Source organism: Fukomys damarensis, unplaced genomic scaffold, assembly GCF_012274545.1.
Source record: "Fukomys damarensis isolate Sample0158 unplaced genomic scaffold, DMR_v1.0_HiC HiC_scaffold_4, whole genome shotgun sequence".
NCBI lineage: Eukaryota > Metazoa > Chordata > Mammalia > Rodentia > Bathyergidae > Fukomys > Fukomys damarensis.
The window spans coordinates 14,665,634-14,686,733 of record NW_022900916.1 but is presented as its reverse complement, the minus strand read 5'-3'; the positions used below and the strand labels follow the sequence as shown (position 1 = coordinate 14,686,733).

The 21,100-nt window shown below is 37.3% G+C and overlaps 2 protein-coding genes across 4 annotated transcripts in view; one reads left to right on the top strand and one right to left on the bottom strand.

Annotated features, from left to right (window-relative positions):
* Lrrn3 (leucine rich repeat neuronal 3) overlaps positions 1-2,587 on the bottom strand; it is a 32,181-nt gene extending 29,594 nt beyond the window's left edge. Inside the window, exon 1 of the mRNA XM_010643387.2 lies at positions 2,483-2,587. The gene's annotated coding sequence lies outside the window, so the exon portion shown is untranslated. The remainder of the gene's footprint in view (positions 1-2,482) is intronic.
* The window catches only part of Immp2l (inner mitochondrial membrane peptidase subunit 2), a 980,466-nt gene that overhangs the window by 460,833 nt on the left and 498,533 nt on the right, over positions 1-21,100 (top strand). The window lies entirely within an intron of this gene.

Below are 21,100 nucleotides of genomic sequence, written 5' to 3'. Positions count from 1 at the left end.
TCGTAAGTTGAGCACCCTTTCCTTAGGTCCCCAAACTGCTGGCCTATTAAGCTGGTAACACCGTTTATTAAACCAGTAACAACAAATCTCTCAACTACCAAAGAAAAAATTCCACCTGCTCATCAGCATTGTAGCTTAACATGTTGCTTGTGTCAAGTAATACCCTGAAATGATCCTCCTTTGAAGCTGGTCTTGCTAGAAAGCTATTATTTTGTGTATCTCTATATGGCTGGGTGTGACTATGAATGGTTAAATCTTCCAGACATGCCCATATGTCCATCATCTGGCACGGATTATCACATCACCAAACTCACAGGCACACACAGAGTTGCAATGCGGGGTCCTGGAGTGACTGTTTCTCAGACTCCAGTGGGCACATTGCTGACCTCTGAAATCCACAAAATATGTATGTGAGCTTTACTAAGGTCAAAGAGCAAACCTGCTCCTGTTAGTTGTCATTGATTGCAATTTTAAAATAGGCTGGGTAAGATTTAAGAATGTGTGTGTTCAATATCAAAAGTTTCCCTGGAAAAGGTCTAGGAAAAGCTGAAATCGATACTGCAATGCTACATTATATAGGAGTTTGAAATTGGGAGATTAAACATCTACTTCCTCTTGGCTAGGAACTTAGAGCTACCTCAGAATAACAGATCTGGTCGGTTTCAAAAGCAGCACTTCTAATGAATAGCAGAAAAGCAAATAAAACACCTTTTCCTCTTTGTAATAAATCATTTTGTTTTTTCTATAGATTGCATGTGGCGTTTGAGGCAGAGCGAGCACGGCTGCCAATATTGCAAGCTAATGCTTCAGCACCTTTCATTTTTCACTCTGAGCAGGAACCCTCTTCTGAAACTTGTTCATTTTACAGAGGGAAAATCGAAGCCACTGGCAGATTGTCAGAGCTGTTTCATTGTCATCATTTACAAAGGTCGCTGGAATTAATTGACTTCTTACATTACATATTATAAACTGACTCATTTTTGACACATTTATGAGAAAGTGGCAGAATCTAAGTGGTTGGTTATTATCTTTTTCTCTTTTGGCATATATTATAAACTAAGAAACCAATAATAACTCTGAAATTACAGTTTGGAAAATAACCCCCACTATTTCAAAGAAGCAGACTCCATGAACTGGTTAGTTGAACTAAAGGAAAGGAAGAGAGAGCTCCAGCCTATGAAATGTAAATGCGGGGTTTGTTTCAGTGTCTTTACAGGACCCGTGCACAGGGGTAGTGAAGGTTTCCAGGAACATCCTCAATTGATGTTGTCTCTTTGGAAGCGCAGTCTAAGTAGCTGGCTTCCTTCTACAAGACTGAAAGTAAAAATTAGCCCACAGCGTGTTCCATGATTCATCAGTACATGGATGCTCATAGAGTGTACTGAGAGTAATTTCTGTCTCAAAGGCATTGCTTCTGAAACTAAAGATAAGAAATATAGGCTATGAGCAATATTTATAGTACTAGGGCACACTGTTTTCTTGGTAGATCATTTGAATCTTCTTCTCTTTATTTTTCCCATTGTCCCCTTTCCTGCTAAAGTAGGAAGGTTGTACTCATATTCATAGGCTGCTTTCACTAAAATTAGAGATATGGAAACAAGGACATATTGTTAAAAATGAATAAATTAGAGCCGAATCCAGCTCAGTACAGCAAAGGGAATATTGCAGTTCGTTTGAACAAACAATCTTCTTAAATAGGAAATGTACTTTAAAGCCATCCCGCTGTGATCCTGTTAATTACCAAAGAAGATTAGAACTCTTCGGATTCATGGGATCCTTTTACCTAGCGTGTGGCAGTTCCAGCTGCATTAGCAATCAGACGTTCTCCGTCCCTTCACACCAGCCAGGGGATGTTAGTAAAGAGAAGTCATCTACCCCGATATGTAAGATGTAGCCTGGCAGAAATTCAATAACTGCTTGTGATACAGTGTGCTCACTCCGCTACTCGGCTTAGTGGTTTTTGCCCTCGTTATAAAGCGGCATTCGCCTCCATTTCCATCCACAGGGTGAAAGGAAGCAAACATGCCCCACTGACAGCGGGGATTTAAAACACACGATGATGTGTGATCGCCTTTGCATGAGACGTAATGTGAAGAAGAAGGAAAACTCCCCCCAAACTGTCCTCTGTCTTCTTGCTCGCTCCCTATCTCCCTCCCCTCCCCCTCCTCTCTTCTCCCCACTGTCCCCTTCCCTTGCCTCCTCTTTCTCCTCCCCCCAGCGCTGCTTTTTCTCTCCTACTCACATCCTCTGATGGGCATTCAAGCTAGTAAAATGCATGTTGGAAAATCCCACGGGCGCAGCTCTGCACACAGAGCCAGCAGATTCTGCATGTGAATTTCTTCTCAAAAGTAAAATGTAACGAAAAATGCTCTTAACATTCAGACGGGGAGAAAACCTCAAGGGAGAGTTGAAGTGTAAAAACAGGAGCCTCAACGAAAGGAGAAAGAGCACATTTGAATAGATGTACGCATTGTAAACTTACCTTGCTAGAGCAGTTTCAAAGCTAGACCACCTCTGGTGTCCCTGCGTGCAGAATTCCTCCGTCCCTCAGTTGAGATAATCACTCGGTGGTCTTCTTCCCGGGGTGTGAATCCGTGAATCATGCGTGTGTGTGTGTGTGTGTGTGTGCGCGCGGTAAAGTAGACACAAATATGTACTACGGATATGCACACACACACACAGGCAATCTTATCTCCGTATTCTAAAATAGAAAGGCAGGAGGCTGCAGCTAGGATTCCTTCTTTCGCCTGGAACTCTTTCTCCCGGTCGGCAGCTGAGGCTCTCAATCCCGGGCAGGGAGATGCGGGGAGCTGGTTTTATTCCTCCTTGTCTCCATGGTGGTTAGTGGTGCATCGTTCACCCGATCAGTTGTCACACTGACATGGTGCTGCCTGCTCCGCGGTCATTAATAACTGAACACCCTCCGCTCCCCAGAGAGGAGCCAATCGCTTCAGACTGCCAAGATGTAGCCTTCGCAGCGGCTCCAGTCTGGTTGGCTGAAACAACCTGTCTGTTCTATGACACTGCTGCTTAGGGTACAAATAAATGAAACCGGCTTGCATATTTTCCTAGGAATCATTTTCTTGCCTTTTCTCCTTCAGGGAAATGTTAGGGAGTTTTGATCAGTTCTCTCATTTGGGGGGTTATCAGCCATTCAGGGAAACTTATGTTTTCACTTTGAAAAATACTGGAGGCAGGGCTCACTACTAAAAAGGATTTCCCGAATATTAAAAACACCTGGTATAAAGTCAAGCCGCTGCCTGCCTCTCTGTGAAGTTCAGCAATAGCTGTATTATTTTAAGAAGAGCATCCTGAAACTAGCTTTGAGTGGCATCTGGTTCTCTATAGTTACTGCTTAATTTAGCATGTGTGCTTGCTGTTCAATACCACTTTCTCCCCCCGCCGTTTCTTTTTCTTTTTCCTTATGTTTTGGCAATGACACTTCTCTGGACTGGCCAGTCATAAAAATAAAGCATGCATTTGCTTCTCTAAAATTCAAATGTTTGAATATAAGAGGAGTAATTTTAAAAATATATGCATTTTTAAAATATTCACTCCCTTCTTATGTAACGCGATAAATTTGCCAAGCACAAGTAAATGGGTTAACGGGCAAGGACTGTTTGTGCACATTCAGTGTTCATGGGGAGAGGCTGTCTGATTTACTACTATGGGGGACTGTTTCAAATATAACAAATTAATTATCAAAAATGGATTCTCCTTATCCTTAGGCATATTAACCCTTAATGGATATTTACCAGGAAAATATCCTACATAATCCATATATGGAAAAGAATTTTTGCATTTACCAAAAATTTAGAACAGAAAAATGCAAAAACGCAATTGTATGTGTCTCTAAGAATACCTATGAAAAATTTTCAATTAAAATGTATATGTCATAACCTTAATTAGTACATTAAAGAAACATCTCATTGAGAAGAATGGAACATAAGAATTAACGTACCAACAGGTCAAAAGCTAGCTCGTTACATGACTCCAGCCCTGGTTTTGAGAGACTACCCTCTAGTGGAGTAAAAAAAAATTACATTTCTTAGATTTACTTGGGGGTGGGGGGAATGCTTTCCATCTAATTATTCCTTAAGATGTTTATTAAAATGGCATAGACCAATGCTTTACAGTTATTATAAGCATCATACTATGGAATTTTAAAAGCACTAGTTTGGTCTTTAGCCACCAGATGTTTTCACTTTGTAGTTGCCTATAAAAGTTGCCAAAATGCTCTTTTATTTTCCCGCATTTGGTATTAGTGCATATTGGTAATACAGATTAATGGGTTTCGTTAGGCAGACTTGTACAGGCACATAACACGCCTCAATCATTAGCCCCTATTATTTGATTGTCATGCCCGCCCTACCCCAGTTTCACATTTTGTGGGATTTCAGTGTGTACATGTATTTTGATCATATTCATGAAATGGTTACTAATCTTTTGAATAAAAACAAATTCAAAACAAAAGTGGCTTCTTACCTAACCTCATAACACTTATTTCAGAATGTTATTTTAAAGTCTCATTCTTTACCACACTAGTATTTCTTCTAAAAGCACACAGTTGCTTCTCTAGATGTGTCAGGCATTAAAGTTGAGTGTTGGCAGTGTTGTATTGGATTGTCTACATATAAATCGATGCACTTATGACCATGGTAATAATCATCCTTTTTACTCCTAATTTTACAGTCTCCAGCTTTCAGTTTTTGTACTTTCCAAATCATTTCATTATTTGTAGGATTTATTTCCATGTATGGGAGAAGTTTGTTAAAATTGTGACAATTATTTGAAAAATGAACTCTACCTTTATACTGTGGTTCTGTAAACATTTCATTTTGGTTGATTGGTATTGACTGCATAATTGACAAATCCAGTAGTCAAACCTATTTTAATGTACTCCCTTAATGAAAATAAGTTGTGATGGTCAGACAGATACATGATTAAACTACTTTCTTGCTTTGTAAATGAAATCAGTAATAATCATATGTAATGTTTACCTTTACAGTCTTGTTCGGGAATGAAAGAAAAATCTGTTGTCATAATTTAGTTAGGATCAAATGTTATTTTATGTTTATTTAATTAAATTTATTTGTTTGCAGTACTGGAGATTGAAATATCTCTAGCCCTTTCTATTTTTTATTTTGAGACAGAGTCTGGCTAAGATGCTCAGGAGGTATGAAAACTTGCAGCTTTTCTGATTCAGCCTCCCTTGGTGCTGGGATCACAGGCACAAGTCACCATGCTTGGGTAGTACTGAGTATTATTTTAAAAGCTATCTGACATTATTTAATAGTAAGTTGTTTTTAACAAAATGATTATTGCCTTTTGTATGATAGGGGTGAGATTTTTCTTTTACTGTAGGTACATGCTAAATTAAAATGGTCTTGTATTTCCTTTAGAAATTCCATACCATGGAGCATTAGGAATGAGATTTTGATGACAGGAAGAAAACTCTGGCTTTGGATTAAAAGAATAAGGACTCCATTTTTTGGCTGTAGTTTTTATCTTGCCATAAAAATATCAACAATGTAGTGAAAGCAGTGTGTTTTCAGATGCTTTTTCACTTATCCAGAAAGTGAGTCTTCCCATGAAAATATGAAAGGCTCTCAGAAAAGATGTATGAAAGAGTTATTTAGTTATTACACCCAGAATGAAGTACTATAAGAAGACATTCAGTTATGATGGGATAAGGATTTCAGGACTTTTGAATTAATACAGTTATGAATGGTCATCAAATAAGAATCATGGAATTTCAGAACTCTAATGTTCTAGAAGATCAAAAGATTTACTGAAGTATACAAAACTGATACAAGAGAGCCAGGAATAGAACCCCTAGGGTCCTCCAACATTTCTCTACCATACCACCTTATCATCACTGGATAATTGATAGAGTTCTGTATTTTTAGTTTTACTGTCCCAGTTTTCTCCTTTCTTCTCTTCCTTTTTTCCCTTTTATTCTGAAGTTTCTTGTCTTAGAGTGTAATATAATTTCAGAAAAATTACATATTGCAAATCTACTGTATTACATTGGTGTATGTGTCAGCTACATTCTAAGCTTTTGCAAGGGTTCTCAAACAAGCATTTGCTCTTAATTTAAAGGCATTTAATTTAACAACATGAATGAGGAATTACTCTATAAGTTATGTTGAAAGGATTTTGCCTTTATCATCAGATAAAACATTCATTTATTATATATACGTGTATATTCATTGTTTCATAGTCAAAGAAATTAATTTGGGAATGATTTATTCTTTCTTCATCCTGGACTTTATTTGCCTGTGTACTTTGTTACAGAAGTAGCCTGGGCAATGGATAGATCGCAGGTTCTGGTGACACAGTGTCTGGATTTGGATGCTGACCTTGCTACTTCTAGCTCTGTGACCCTGAGCATCGTATTAAGTATCATCTCTGTTAAGAATCATCTTTGCCTCTCAATTTAAGTATCATCCTGACATCTCTTATTCCTCTTACGATTGTTATGAGGATTCAAGGAGTCAATACATATATAGAGCTTAGAAAATGCATGAAACATAGTAAGAGTTTGCTATCAGTTTTGCCCTTTCCTTATCGCTGGGGTCATTATCAGTGGTGTTCTCTCCTCCTCTTCCCCTTCACCCTCTTCTTTCACTACCAGCACCATCATTTTGTTCCAGCTGTCCCCTTTGTTTGGAATGTCCTTTCTCCATTCTACTCTCTGAGTCCTTGACTTTTCTGTTCTAAAGTAGACTGTCCCACTTCTGATTGCTTTAACAAAATGTACACTACATTTGACCTAGAATAGCAATATTTATTTCTCTTATAATTTATCACTGTTGTCATCTCAGTTGTTTCTATAATTTTACCTCTTTTCCCATTTTAGCTTATAAGGTTCTCCTTGTGGGAGAGATGCATGTCTTATTATATCTTTATGCTCCATGGTGGATTAAAAAAAACAGAGGAAGCAACACGTATTGAACACTAATATATGTCTGTGTGTTGTAAAAGTTATTTAATCTCTATAGAATCTTTATAAGATAATGTTTTATCCCCATTTGACAGTGTAGAAACATTAGCTGAAAGAAGTTAGGTTACCTACCTTGTCTAACAGTATGAAATAGTAGGGCTAAAATTTGAACACAGTCCTGTGTTTACAGAGCCATGGCTCTTTCCGTGCATGGGGCACTCGATAGTCACTTGTGAAATAAGTGAACATTTGACTGATTAAGGGCTGTTCCAACCAATTCAGTGTACTTAGCAACAGGGAACGCCAAAGGTAAAATGCTCTTCTTTAAAAGGAATGAATTTTATGCACTGGACAGTGGATGCTTTCATAGAGTTAGGGTTGTTCAGTGTTGATGACAGAATTTTTATTGCTCTCACAATTTGAGAAATAGAATTCAGAAGAAATGCAGTACCCAGCCAGAAAAATGAGTTGCTATGCTCAGAAAGTGGGGTACATATGAATGAATCCCTGATGACAAGGGAAATGCTGGGAGATCATCAGTGACTTTAACCTTTGCAGTGCAATTTTTATAGCAGATTAGCCCCCAATTAACTTAGAAACATGATTTAAGGTGAATAACATGGGTTGTTATCAGGTTGAACTAGATCAACTAAGACTACAGTGCTCATTTTCTTTTTGAAAGGGGTTTTAGAAAGTAGAACTGAAGGCGAAAAAATGAGATCCTTATTTAACTTCAAGTCTAACTTTCAGTGAATGTTATGACTCCATTTGAAAAATAATATTAATTCCACCACTCAAGGAAATTCACAACCAAGATCAAGAAAATGTCAGAAATCAAGGGGACAAATCATTGTTTCTGTGTCTTCCTCAGATTCCTATTTTCTTTCTTTCGTTTTCCTTTTTATTGTGTTTATTGGTACATTTTAGGTATACAGTGCAGTTACATTCATTACTGGGATCTTGTACCTTTACATAACAGGTCTCGGTTCTCCTTTTTTCCCCTTGTCCCTGCCCTCCCTTCAGCCCTTTCTCCCCTCCCCATTTTCCTTTCTTTCTCCTTGTCTTTCTTTTTCGTTCTGAAATGTTTCTCCTCTTATCTTTTCTATGCCTGTGTTCATTCTTTTCTTTCAGGGGATTCACTTTAATTCTTTCTTTAACTGCACGGAAAACACCGACAAAAAGACAAAGCTGTTGTTAAGACCAATTTGATATGCAGGATATGAAATATGCATGGCATGATCCACACTTTTAAAATAATTCTTTTAAAAAGTACAGCAGCTGTGTGGGCACAATGGTGCATACCTATGGTCCGGACTACTCAGCAGGCTGAGGCAGGAGCATTAATGGAGCCCGGAAGTTTGGGGTCAGCCTGGACAACAGTGTGGGATCCTGTAAAGAAAACAAAAGTACAGCTTGTAGATAGGTGACTAGCCAAATAGGTAGGTACATAGTTTATAAGTTCCAAAGAAATAACTGAAAATAAATATACTAAATACCTAAGCACATCAAATTATTGGTAGTATTTATCTCTGATGGACTGAGTAGTTCTTTCTCTTTTTTAAAAAACTTATCAAACTTTGCAGAGTCAATACATATTGTTTTTATAATCATAAAAAACAGTTCTTGTTTTAAAAAGAAGGTGCAAGTTCTTTGGTAGCCTAATTGATTTATAATTACATGTCTTATTTACTAAAATATCTAGCCTGAACAATGTTCAGGTCCATCCACAATGTAATAATTAAAATAGCAGTAATAGCAAAAACAACAATAGTGGACAACATTTTGCCACATTCACTTTGTGCAAGATAGTCTTTTAAGAGTTTTTTAAAAATTGTGCCACTCTCTCTTTCGCATTAGAATTCTTGATAACTATTAGCCTCATTTCAAAATCAGAAAACTGGGAGCTTGGCTGAATGTTCCAAAAGTTACGTAGTTGCTTATTGGTATAATCTGTAATCACACCAGCGTCAGTCTGATTTCAAGACTAGCACTCAGAACCACTGTGCTGCACTACCTGAGATTCTCCAAGCTACAGCCTACTTTTCTCTGTGCTTCTCACTTCCAACACATCCTGTCCTTCAGTGACCTCTAATGTAACATTTCCTGAACATATCCTCCATTTGGCATCCGTAGAATTTTTTTTTTCCTCTTTTGAGTGTATGGGGTCGGTAAGGCTTCTGCTGCCCTATCTCAATGAAAATAAGTATTTTCCTTATTTTATGACATTTGAAATTTACTTTTTATTATTGCATTTGCCTTGTTTTGCATGTATTTCAATTTGTGGGTCTTCTGTGCCTAGATGACAAGCAACTTGAAGGGAGAAAATACATCCTGTGTGCTCTGTTTTTCCAACAGTGCACTTTGTATTTTAAAAGGAGTAATTTGTTACTGCCTTTTGTGTGCTCGCTGTATTTCAAAGTTTGAGTACAATCAGAGTCATTCTCTTTTTTTTAAAAAAAAAACCTAAATCAAGAGAATCCCCCTAAGGGAATAGATTTTGTCAGATTGACGACCTCAGTTACACATAAGGTTATTTATAACAAAGCTATTCTTTATGAGAGAAGAGAGCGTCTCTTGGGACCTTACTCTTTCTAGGCAGGCGGCAGAACTACTGAGCCAAATCCCCAGCCCCAGAATACAGTATCTCTTGACATGGTCTTTTTCTCTGTCCATCTCTTGTACTGTATTGTGTTCATTGATTAGTACTCATCAAATACAGTTGAGTTCATCAAAGTTCTTGGCAAAAATTAAACCCCAAGAACCAAGATGGCATATATGTTCATATAAATTACAGGTGAAAACTAAGAACCAGGGAAGCCCCAGATAATACTTTTCTCCTGAGGCAGTATTCTTATGCAAACTATGTTGGTATTTTCTTTGCTTTCATATGGGTTCTTTTGTAAAGTCGTCTAATGAACATTACTAGTTTGCAATGCAATTTAGAAATTGAGGCAGTAATAAGAGAAAGCACACTCCTTTGTCAGTAAAATACTAGGCATATAGTTAAGTTGTACCATCTAGAAGTTAAAGATCATTTGAATTTTCAGGAATATTTTGTGTCATTTTTCTTGTACTCTGTTGGAGAACAAAGGTGGCTGTTATCATTCTCATCTGATTCTCTTTCTTCATTGACAGAAAGTGCAGGAAGCCCAGAGCCAAAGTTCTCTGTCTAATCTTTTAGTGATCATTTATAGACTTACTCCTTTTAGTGTAGGGAAGGTGTTCTCAGAAATGAAAGTCACTCACTGTGTTTAGTAAGGATGTAGATTAGATGGGAGATTCCTGTATCACTGATACCACTGATGAATTTTGGTCCTTAAATCTTAAAATTATCTTCAACTCTGTCATATTCTCTGTACTCTGCTAGCATTACATGGATAGTCCTAAATCTCCTCCCTTCTCCTGTTATTCATTTATAAGTAGATTTGTCATCCCGTAATTTCTTGGATATCTTTTTCTACTTTCTTCCATAAGTGAAATATAATTTCCTTTTAGGACCTATTGGATTTTCGGAAGACTTGCCCGTTTTGAGACTTCTCATTTTCTCTCCCCGTAGAGCTGGGTGTGTTGAATGTATGGGCATGGCTGTGGGGGGGGTATCACATTTCTGCATTTCCTGTGGCTTCCTGATGTCAATTAAAATCCATTAATTATTTTAATCTTCCCTAAGACACAGACACTCATTACCTTCCCTTTACCTTTTCTGACACCCACCTGTCTGGTAAACAGTGAGTGTTCTTTTCCTCCTGAGCTATTACTAAAATCTTAGGAGATTTCAACCTTTAAATATAAAATCAACCAGCAATTAGTGAAGCTCCTTGAATGAGGATAACTTTGATTTCATTTCAGAGACCCAGTCCCCGGGATATGACTGGTTTTCTTGGTAGGTGGATGTGTTTTACCTGGAAATCTTGAGTTGAATGTTCTGCTTTGATCCTAACCCTCTATCCATTTGGCTTATTGAGAACTCTACTCCTCCTGTATCTGCTTCTTAACACCACAGATACTTCAGATATTCTGAGGCCATTCTTTACTTCCTGATCCTTCTCATATTTTTACCTTTCCTACCCACTACAGTTCATTGTTTAAACCGTTAATCAGTCACTTTGATTCATTCTCTTGCTGTAGTCTTCCAGTGTCCAGTAAGAAGCTCTGGAAAGTGCTGAGCTCTTTGTTGTTTGTTCCTATTTCCATGAGGCAGGGTGTTCCTTGTTCTGCGTACTGTAGGCACTGTTCTGCCTACTGGTGCCTACCCTAAACATGCAGGTTCATGTTGCTGCTGAATCTGCAGCAGGGCCCTCCCAGGCTTATGGATGTCCTAAGTTGTCCTTTGCATCATTATCTTCAAGGACGATTCTAAACTTCAGCACTCTGTCTAACATCCCATTCTAAGGGCTTTATTTTTAGGAAAATGTTGCTTTAAAATTTACTGGATTTGGGCCTTTAGGTTTCAACTCCCTTTATTTCACAACTACTAATATATTGTAATCTATACTTATCTTCTCTTTCCCTCCCTCTCTCTGTCTGTTTCTCTGTCTGCCTGTCTGTCTGTCTCTCTCTCTCTCCCTCCCGCACAAAAGAATGAGAGATTTTCTCATTGTCAGTCTCTGTGTTCTTCTCTTTCTACATTCAGAATTATCCACTGTCATGTACTCAGGAATGAATCCATCAATCTTCTTCCTCACTCTACCCTGTAATTGACATATTTCTATAAGAATCCATGGATAGGCTTCATTTTTATTCATACCGAAATAACAGTTCTCCCTTAAATCTTTAGCCATATCCTACCTTTCCATGTCCCTCCTTCTCAGTTAAGTTCCTCGAAGCTCTCAACATTTCCTATAAGCCACAGCATAACTTTCTACTTCCATCAATAGGTCACTTTTATCTGGTTTCTCATAACCTTTGCTACTGGAATTCCACCTTAGAATCTCATCAGTGCCCTCTCAATTTGGTTCTGGCACAACAGAGCCACCTGGTCATTGTCTTTCTGGCCTGCACATTCTGTCTGCTCTCATGGAAGGCTCATCTACCTCCGAAGTATTAATGTGAGGATTGTTCTTTTGCCTACTGCTGTGTGCTTTTTTGATGACATCTTTCCTATTTATATACTCATTACTCTCACACCTGCATTTCTGCCTCTGCATATAGAATTCTTATATCTGTCTGTACTCCTCAAACTCTCAGAAATGTCTCTACTTGTGTGGCAACAAAGTGTCTTGTACTCTACATGTCTATAACTAACCGCAATTTTCTCCATAAGTGGCTTTTCTTCATATATATATATATTTGTAGTATCACTACCAAATTACCTAGAGAAATCTAATATCGTTGATCTTTCTTTTATCTCATACATTACATTCAACCAATTAATGAAATCTGCTCATTTTCCCTCCAGGCTTTCTTGATCCTATTGGTTATCTGTTAGGCCTTCACCATATCTTACCTTAGTTGCTATAGCTGTTCCTAAATTCCCGGCTTCTAGTCTCATCCCTTCTTGTCCTTCTCCTGCAAAACATGGACTGGGCACACACTTGTGTTTAACAAGACTGCCCCAGTGTGTGCTGTTTAGTTTTGAGTTAAATTATTCCTTCTAGGAAATCTGTTCCTTTTCTTAAGAGGCTGGGTTCACTGCTTTACCTCTGGGCCTATAACACGGAGTAATTGATCTGAATGTATGGTTGAATAAATGGATGGATGAATTTTAAGTACAGGTTTGATGGAGAAGAAAGTAATATTGCACATTGTTTAAGCACAACAGCATTAAGTCTTTCAATGTATAATTGTGATATGTAGACTAGTCTAAATGAGAGCAAGGTTATGCTTTGATACTTGTGTAAGACAGTTATCCATGATCCATGGCCAACTGGATCAGAGACACCATCTCTTGATTATTTAGAGAACTGATATGAAAAATATGAGCCATGAAGAAAAGTCCATCAAAATTTCTGGGAAAAAATGCTCATAACTATCAAGGACAGTGATGCAATATTCTCTTTGACAGCAAATTCAGTATTGCTGCTCTTTTTGGTATATTTGTTACTGTTGTTGTTCAGGGAAATACAAATCATTTTTCTTGAGCTACCCACAAAACACAATGGAATAGATCATAATTTGAAATATGTATTACTATGTAAATGTAGACATTATGCATGTAGAAATAATAAAATTACCTAGAATAATAATAAATGGCCTTTGTTGTGTTCAGCTTTATGCAGTACACTGACACGTTGTAAGCACTCTCTATCTTCCCTTTTATTCATACAAAGGCAGATGGCAACCAGGAACTTTCTCTTTTATACCAGACAGGAAACTGAGGTTAACTTTTGCAGTCGGTGAACCACTAGGGAGAGCTAGGGCTGGGAGATGTGTCAGACTCCAAGCTAATGCTCTTAAAACTTTCCTCAGGTATTATGTGAGGCTCTTATTTTGCTCCTTTTTGCATGCTCTATAGTACATTTTTTTTCCTTCCTGTGTTTTTTAAATTTGTAACCTGATTAACATAACACATTTGCAATAGAATTCTGGAAGAATTTGGCCTGTATCTCATTTTTCCACTTCATATCATAATATTTGTCTGCATTTTTATCCTCCTGATGGGATAATTGGTATACTATGAAGATATTTGTAAGGAATTATTTTCAAAGATAAGCATCATATTAACTTAGATTTTTAAAAATCATTTAAACATTGATTTTTATTTCAGGATAGCTGTCTCTATTTGACTATCTTATAGTCAATACTTAAAGAAGGACAAATGTTTTACTCAGGAAAACCAGCTCTTTTTGAAAATGTTGTATTGTCCTGAAGCAAACTCACAAACAAAAAGGTTCAACATTGGTGTACATGAAACTACTTTGCTGTTTTATTTTTTCATGTATTGAAGACTATAACAAGGCAAAACTTAAACCCTGTTTTAGCAACAAAATTTCAAAGCTTTCTTGAGGACAATTGCTAGGCATGAAAACTGGAAAACCAGAAGCAGCACTCTTTAGGCATAGACAGAAAAATAATAAGAGAAGCTTAACTTTTTATAAGGTAAGGAAACATTTGAAACATAATCATGAAAGTTAACATATGTCTCCTTTTTATAGTTGCTTATCTCTCCATTCCATAGAAATGATGCCGAAAATGAGCAAATTAACTCTCTCCCTTCAGAGTACTTCTTACATCCTTAACGATTTACAAAGGGTACATTTTAGTAGAAATGCAGTCAGTATTAAGTACTTTGGCCAGGTTGGACTTTGAGGGTGCTTTCCCACTGTGTAACGATCACCAAGAGGCCATGTGTGAACCCAAAGCTCAGAGAAAGCCTGGCTGGCTGGAAGGGCTGTGCTGAAGGCTTTCACATAGTTCCCATTACTAAGGAAACCACTCGTTTTGTCTGAACATGCTCTGAATAGATGTCTCATTTGAAGTCTAGTGCTCAAACCATGAGGCTTGCATTATGGAGCCAAGAAAGAAATGAGGGGAACAAAAAATGGTTGAAAATGCCACGAAGCATTCACAAAGCGTCGTACTGTAATAACATTCCATGAGACAGAAGGTGCATTTATTTTTGCCGCATTCCAAGTTATTTCAGTGTTATAAAAGCAAATTCCTTTGCCTGCCCACGTAATCCAAATAAGCAAAGCAGATGTTCTCCTGACCTATTCGCAATTCCTGCTCTTGTTAGGGTCTCAGTGAGAAGTGTGACACAGAGCAGAGGAAGAACAAAATGTGGATCCTCACATTAATCTCGATTTGCTCAGTGTCTTTATAACTCAGTGGTGCCGTTCTACTCGTGTGACAATAAACAAACACATTCAGCGTCAGACTTCAGTTTGCAGCCTCCAAACTGTCACTGTTAAATTCAGAATGGCTACCGCAAACTGCTGCTGGGTTAGGGTTAGGATCAGGATTAGTTTTTGTCATTCCCATCTCTATTTTGTAATGTGGTTAGTTGGCACTTTCTGAATGGTGCAGTCGCTGCGTCTGCACCATGTAGGATGTCAGAGAAGGGAGGCAGCATTATTTTTATTTTGAGCTACTTTAAATTTTTCATCAAACAAGACATATCAGGGCGATGATGAATCTACACGTGCAGAAATTAATAAATGTTCATAGGTGGCTTCTGTTTTACTGTGTTGCTGACAATCACGGTAGTTAGATGACTTCTGTGAGAATCCATGATTGAGTGAGATCTTCGGAGTCACAGCCCAGATATGTAGGGCTGCACTCTGGGTGGTTTCTACATACAGGGGCTGTGCAGTCTCTCTTTGGGACCCTAATGTTAAGGCAAGGCGCTAGAGTTTCGAAAACGTAGAAATAAGCATAATGAGCAAGTACAGCTTTCTTTCCTTCACAGATTCTTAAAGATCAATTGAATAAAGTTAAGAAATGTGAAAAGTCACCAGCTTTGTCAGAAAGTCTAATGTTTAAAAACCTTTCCTTTTTTTCTTTAGTCTCTTTAAATATATTGGCAGTCACACATTTTTAATATACATGTATTGTATCAAGTATATATCTTTTTCTGCCTGACAAAATTTTAAGAAAGTCAAGTTCAGTAGAACTGAGGGAGAAATTAAGTCATTTTGTGACATTAATTGGGGAGCTCCAACATCACTAAAAGCCCTTAGACTGGCAACCATGAACAAAAGAAAGTTTATTCATGTGAGAGTACACAAATACTTATCCTATCAATAATAGCCTCACTAGTTCTGATTATGAGGCTTCAATTCATTTTGAACTGAACATCTTGAAGCTGCCAGCTGTTTCTGATCTGATTGCCTACTGAGTATTTACTTAGAGTATGTGTCTAGCAGTGTAGGTATCGTGGTTGCTGACAAGAAAATTCTTCTAATTCTGGGGCTTTTGGTGAAGTTTCTGTTTTCAAAATGAATTATGCATTAGGTCGCTTATAGGTTATCCTGTCAAACTTTGGCAGAGACAAGGACGTCTGCATTGTTGTATTCCTGGTATTCAACATAATGCCTGACAGAGAGTAGGCGTTCAGTAAGAGGAAATTAAACTTAATGGTTTGATACAAGAAAAATATAGCCAAATCAGCATCTATAGATGACCCTTAGCCTGCCTTAATTGAGTGTTAAATGATGGAGGCAGTGAATATTTAATTTATTTTAATATTGGTTAGCAAATTCTAATTTCTCTATGTCCTTTCATTCACTGATAAATCTTTTTGAAATTATAAAACCTAGTTTGTGTGTGTGTGTATATATATATGTGGGATAAAATTACAATGAAAGAATTGAGTCGAATCTGTCTGCCAAACTCCTTTGCTTTGTTTCAAGCCTACAGTGGTTATGTTTGTATTTCATTCTTTTAATGGGAGAGCTCTCAAAATGTCTCTAGGTACCATGAAATATCAGATATTCATTATAATTCTGTGTCTGCCTGCAGCAATAAGATCTGCAGTGTGCTGTAACAATCATAAATTCAATTAACACCAACGTCATTTTATTTGGAGAAGTAAGTTTAGAAGGCTTGAATTTGTGAGTGGACCAAAGAGATTATAGTTTGAACAAGAACAAGGTATTTAGTTATTACTATTACATATCTATAATCACAAATTTAGAAGCTCATTTAGTAAGTTTTGGTAATTTATGTTCTTTAATATGTATATTCGGACATACATTTGTCTTAAATTAGTCAGCATGTCACATGTGATTTGGAACTTTGCATTAAAGGTCCTAAATAAAACCTTATCAGAGCAGATAAAATTGTAAGGAAGAGCAAAGTAGAGTTAAAGACAAATAAATGACTGTTCTATAGTATTATATTTTTAAAAGTAGGTATAGACAAAAGTCATATTTACCTAAAGGAAATATTCGCTGATTTTTATTTTATACTTTTTAAGGAAATGCTATGTTTAAAAATATTTATTAATAGTATTATTTAAGAAAGTCAAGTTCAATAGAACTGAGGGAGAAATTGAGTCATTTTCTGAATTAATTGGGGAACTCCAATATATTATTAGTAGCATATGAAAGAAAATTTGAAAGATTGAAGGAGAATAAAGAAGTAGGGCATAAAACATTCACCTGTCAAAAAAGACATGATATACACTTTGATGTACTTTGTTTTGGTATTTTTGTTCTTATATAAGAGAAAATATTGCATATTTTAAAACTTATGCCTTAAGACTGTATAGGTGATCCATTCCTTAAATATTAGACAGGGCATTTGTTTTCCTAAATGCTTTTTCAATAGTCTAGACTAATACTAAATACTAAATAATGCAGTGATTAAGCAGCAAAAATAAGATTGTTAGAAGTACCTTTCAACTTTATAGAACAAAAAGTTTGTGGTCCACCACACATACCTACCGGGGCCTTTGCACTGAACTCCATCCTCAGCCATTTTTACATTTTTTGATGCAGAGGCTAATTAAATAGCTGTGCTCAATCTGTGACCCTCCCCTTCCAGCCTCCTCAGAACCTGCAGTTACAGGTGTGTCACCACATCAGCAGTAAATGATACGCGTTACAGATCGCTTTCCTGAAAGTTCGTGGAGAGGAACTAATTTTAATTGTACCAGGAAGCTGGTTGGCGGCTTTAGGAAGGTTACAGATATTATTGCATTTATTGCTTTTTCAATTCTCTGTTTCTGATATGCCTAGGCTGCTGTGTGGAGAATTGCCTAAAGGTGGGAAGGAATTAGGGGGAGAAGCCTATGCCGATGACTCGGTTGGCCTCCATGGTACCTGAGGAGATAGTGAGAGATGTTGGGATTCCAAAGATTTTAAATTTAACCCTAAAAAGATTGCCAATGGATTGAAAGCAATGTAGAAAAGGTGACCTAAGCGAGACTGCTACACTGTGGTGGACAGTAGGGCAGCCAGTGTGATGAAGGTACCCAGGTGGAGGGTGGCGCTACTGAGTGAGATGTGGGATTCTGGGAGATCCCAAAAAAGTGCTTCCCTCATATACTAGAAAAAAATGTTTGAACCTGTTTAAAATAAAGTTTTGTTCAACTGTGCAAAACAAAACAAACAAAAACCCTTCCCCTCATCAGCTCTGGTCATTCATTTCCCCAAAGAGAGATTAAAATTTGGAACAGAAAGAATTCCAAGAAGTAGTCAGTATGCTATTCAGCTCTGCTTTTCAGAAATATAGTTAAAAAACAAGAACAAGGAACAAATGCTACCTAATGCCTATCATATGAATTTCTGGACCAAATATAGGAAGCCAGGCTTTTGTCTTGAGATAAGATTTTCCTGTTTCTACCTGAGCCAAAGTGACTCAGTTCATACGATTTTCCCTAGTTAGTGGGGGGCCTAGATGAAATCAGAAAGAAGAAAAATAAGATGCAGTGGACTTTTATTTTGCCTCAGGAAGTTTTAAGGAGAAAAGAGGAAAGCGGACTGAGAATACTATGGTGGTTGATAGGTATCTTCCAAAGTGCCCTGTGGCTTTAGCTTGGAGATGGGCAGGGGAATTAAGTAAATAACACCATGCCTAGGTCTTGGTAAAATATCACTTTTTTGTCCTTCCTTTACTTTCATAATGTACCATAGACACTTGACCACACCACCAAATCAGCAGAAATATTGCCTAGGATTTAGTTTTCCTAAATTACAGATGCTGGGTTGAGAGACATTGAGGGACTGTGTCCAGATTGATGGGGAGACAAGTCTTTCTTTAAGGAGGTTGTTGCTGAAGTGAGGCTGCTTTTGGTACAAACAACTACCTGTCACTGAGCAAACCAGTGGAGATGATAAAACCTCCAAATCCAACCGGTCGGTCTGGCAAAAGCAAAACAAAGCTAAACAAAACAACACCACAAAAAAGAACCAGCCATAGGTTGCAGCTCTGCAGTGCTTCTCAGACTTTTGCGTCACCTGAAGACCTTGTTAAAATGCAGATTCTCATGCATTAGACCTGGAGCTGACCCTGTGATTCTGCTTCTCATACATCCTCCCAGAAGATGTTCATGGTGCTGGTCCACAGACCACAGTGAGTAGCAACCACCTAGTACATAGGAAGAATTATGAAATCAGTGGATCCCTCTACAGTGTGAGAAGAGAGGAAGTCCAGGGTACTTGAAAATAGATGTTTCCTTAGAGACACATTATTATGTGCATACCTTTGAAGCCAGTGAGAGTAGACCAAAATTAAGGTAGATGAGATACTTGGCTTATTTGATTTTCTGATAGCTATCAATTGAAAAGTAAAGTTTGTTTTTTCTTTCTCTTTGTATTCCAGAATAGTGAGCTTGGTGTGCCTTTCAGCCACATAATGGATGCTTTAGATTTTAGATATACAGGGATGGAGCTCAAAGGAGAAATTTGTGTTTAAGATGTAAATAGAAGTTATCAGCATGTCTTAGATGAACAGTGTGGCAAGAAAGCACTCAGAGAGACAAGAAGGTCTCAGAGTCTGACTTGGGGCACTCATGTAATGTGAAGTGAGCGTGGAAAGGCCAGGAAAGGAGAACGAAGAGCATGAAGGGGTGAAAAATTGAAAGTGTTTTATATCATGGAATCTAGGGAAATTTTCTAAAGCAGAAAGAAGTATATTAAGGTTTGGACAATTTTGAGTACTGTGAAAACAGGATATTGTTATGAGAATTGGCAACTAACATTAATAAATTTATATATGTTTGAAAACAAGTTATTTAAAAATATGTGTCACATTTTTCAGCTCCCATTTCAATCGAACTTCTTGAGCTCATTGCCTTATATCCCCGTCACCTTGATTCATGTTATCTTCAATCCATTCTAAGAAACGTTTGATCTCTGTCATTCCGTTGAATGGTTCTTATCAGTTACTTGCATGTGCCTAAATGCTTCCAGATTTCTTTTTTTCTTAAAGATTCTGTTTGTATAGATCCTCTACAGATTTTCAGCATTTCTGGGTTTTTTTATTTTATTTTACACAAATGTGCTACAAAGCTACCCTTATCACTGAAATCTCATATGTGACTACAGTCTTGGCCAGAAATAGAAATGAAAGAAGAAAATATATATTCAAATGTTTTTGGAAGTTAAGAAACATATTCTAAGAGAAATCCATATTCTGTCACCCTCTTCTCTTTTATTCAAGCCCCATTAGCAAGAACATTAGAATGTTGATTCCCAGCTGTGTCTATATGGATGAAATCTCTGCAAGCTGACTTCCCTTTTCCAAAGTGATCTAAATATTGTTCAGAGAACACTAGTTAGATGGCAGAGGACCAAGCATTTAGGCAGAAATATGTCTAAAAGTGAAAGGACTAAAGATATGCCTTGTGTGCCTATGTATTTTACATGGGACCAAGATCAACTGGGTATTATGCTGCTTTGAAGAAAGCAAGCTTTTTCAGCAATTCTACAAATAAATCTTGCTTGGAATGTTTATTGCCAGTACAATGTTTATGAAAAGCAAATTAATATTCTGTAAATTCTCTCAAACATTTAAAGTGATGATCAGTTAAAAGACTCTGAACCATGTGATAAGCTTCAAGGTAGATAGATTATAGGTCAGGGGTGAGTGAGCCAGGCTTTTTATTCTAGCTTAATGCATTACTTTGAGTAAGAGATTTAAACCTTGTGGGCTTTATTTGTCTATAAAATAAGGAGATTATACCTGGTTGTCTTTGAAGACTCTTCCAGTGCTAATGTTTTATGTGTTTATAGTTCAATAGTCAGAATCATTGGGTAACAAAGTAGAATCCAGGAAGTGTTTTCTACACGAAAGTATTTTCCATTCAGAACTTGAATATCAGAGCTTGGATATTGTCCTGTGCTCTGGTGACAGGGCACAGGATAAGAGGGCACAGAGGACTGGTCAATATACACACATGCACACACATTGCATAACAATTTATCCTAAATATACATTTCTCAAGTTTCCTTATGAAGAAGTCAAAGGTTAACAGTTCAAGAAGTTGGGATACAGACCATTAGAAATAAGTTTTATCTTCCAGAATGGCAGAGTTCTGCTATATAATTGGTAATACAACTAAGAAAACATTTCAAGACAACCTGTATTTTGGCTAATGACAATTAACAGAAGATACTTCTCAAGGGAAGTAGTGAAATCCTACACATTTTAGACTCCTAAAAATGGACTCAAATGGCAGTAAAAATAATTCCACAGGGAATAATCTTGCACTGGTGAGCAGATGGACATGATAAGCAAATGGGGTGTTTCTTTTCTGTCTGCCATGCTTGT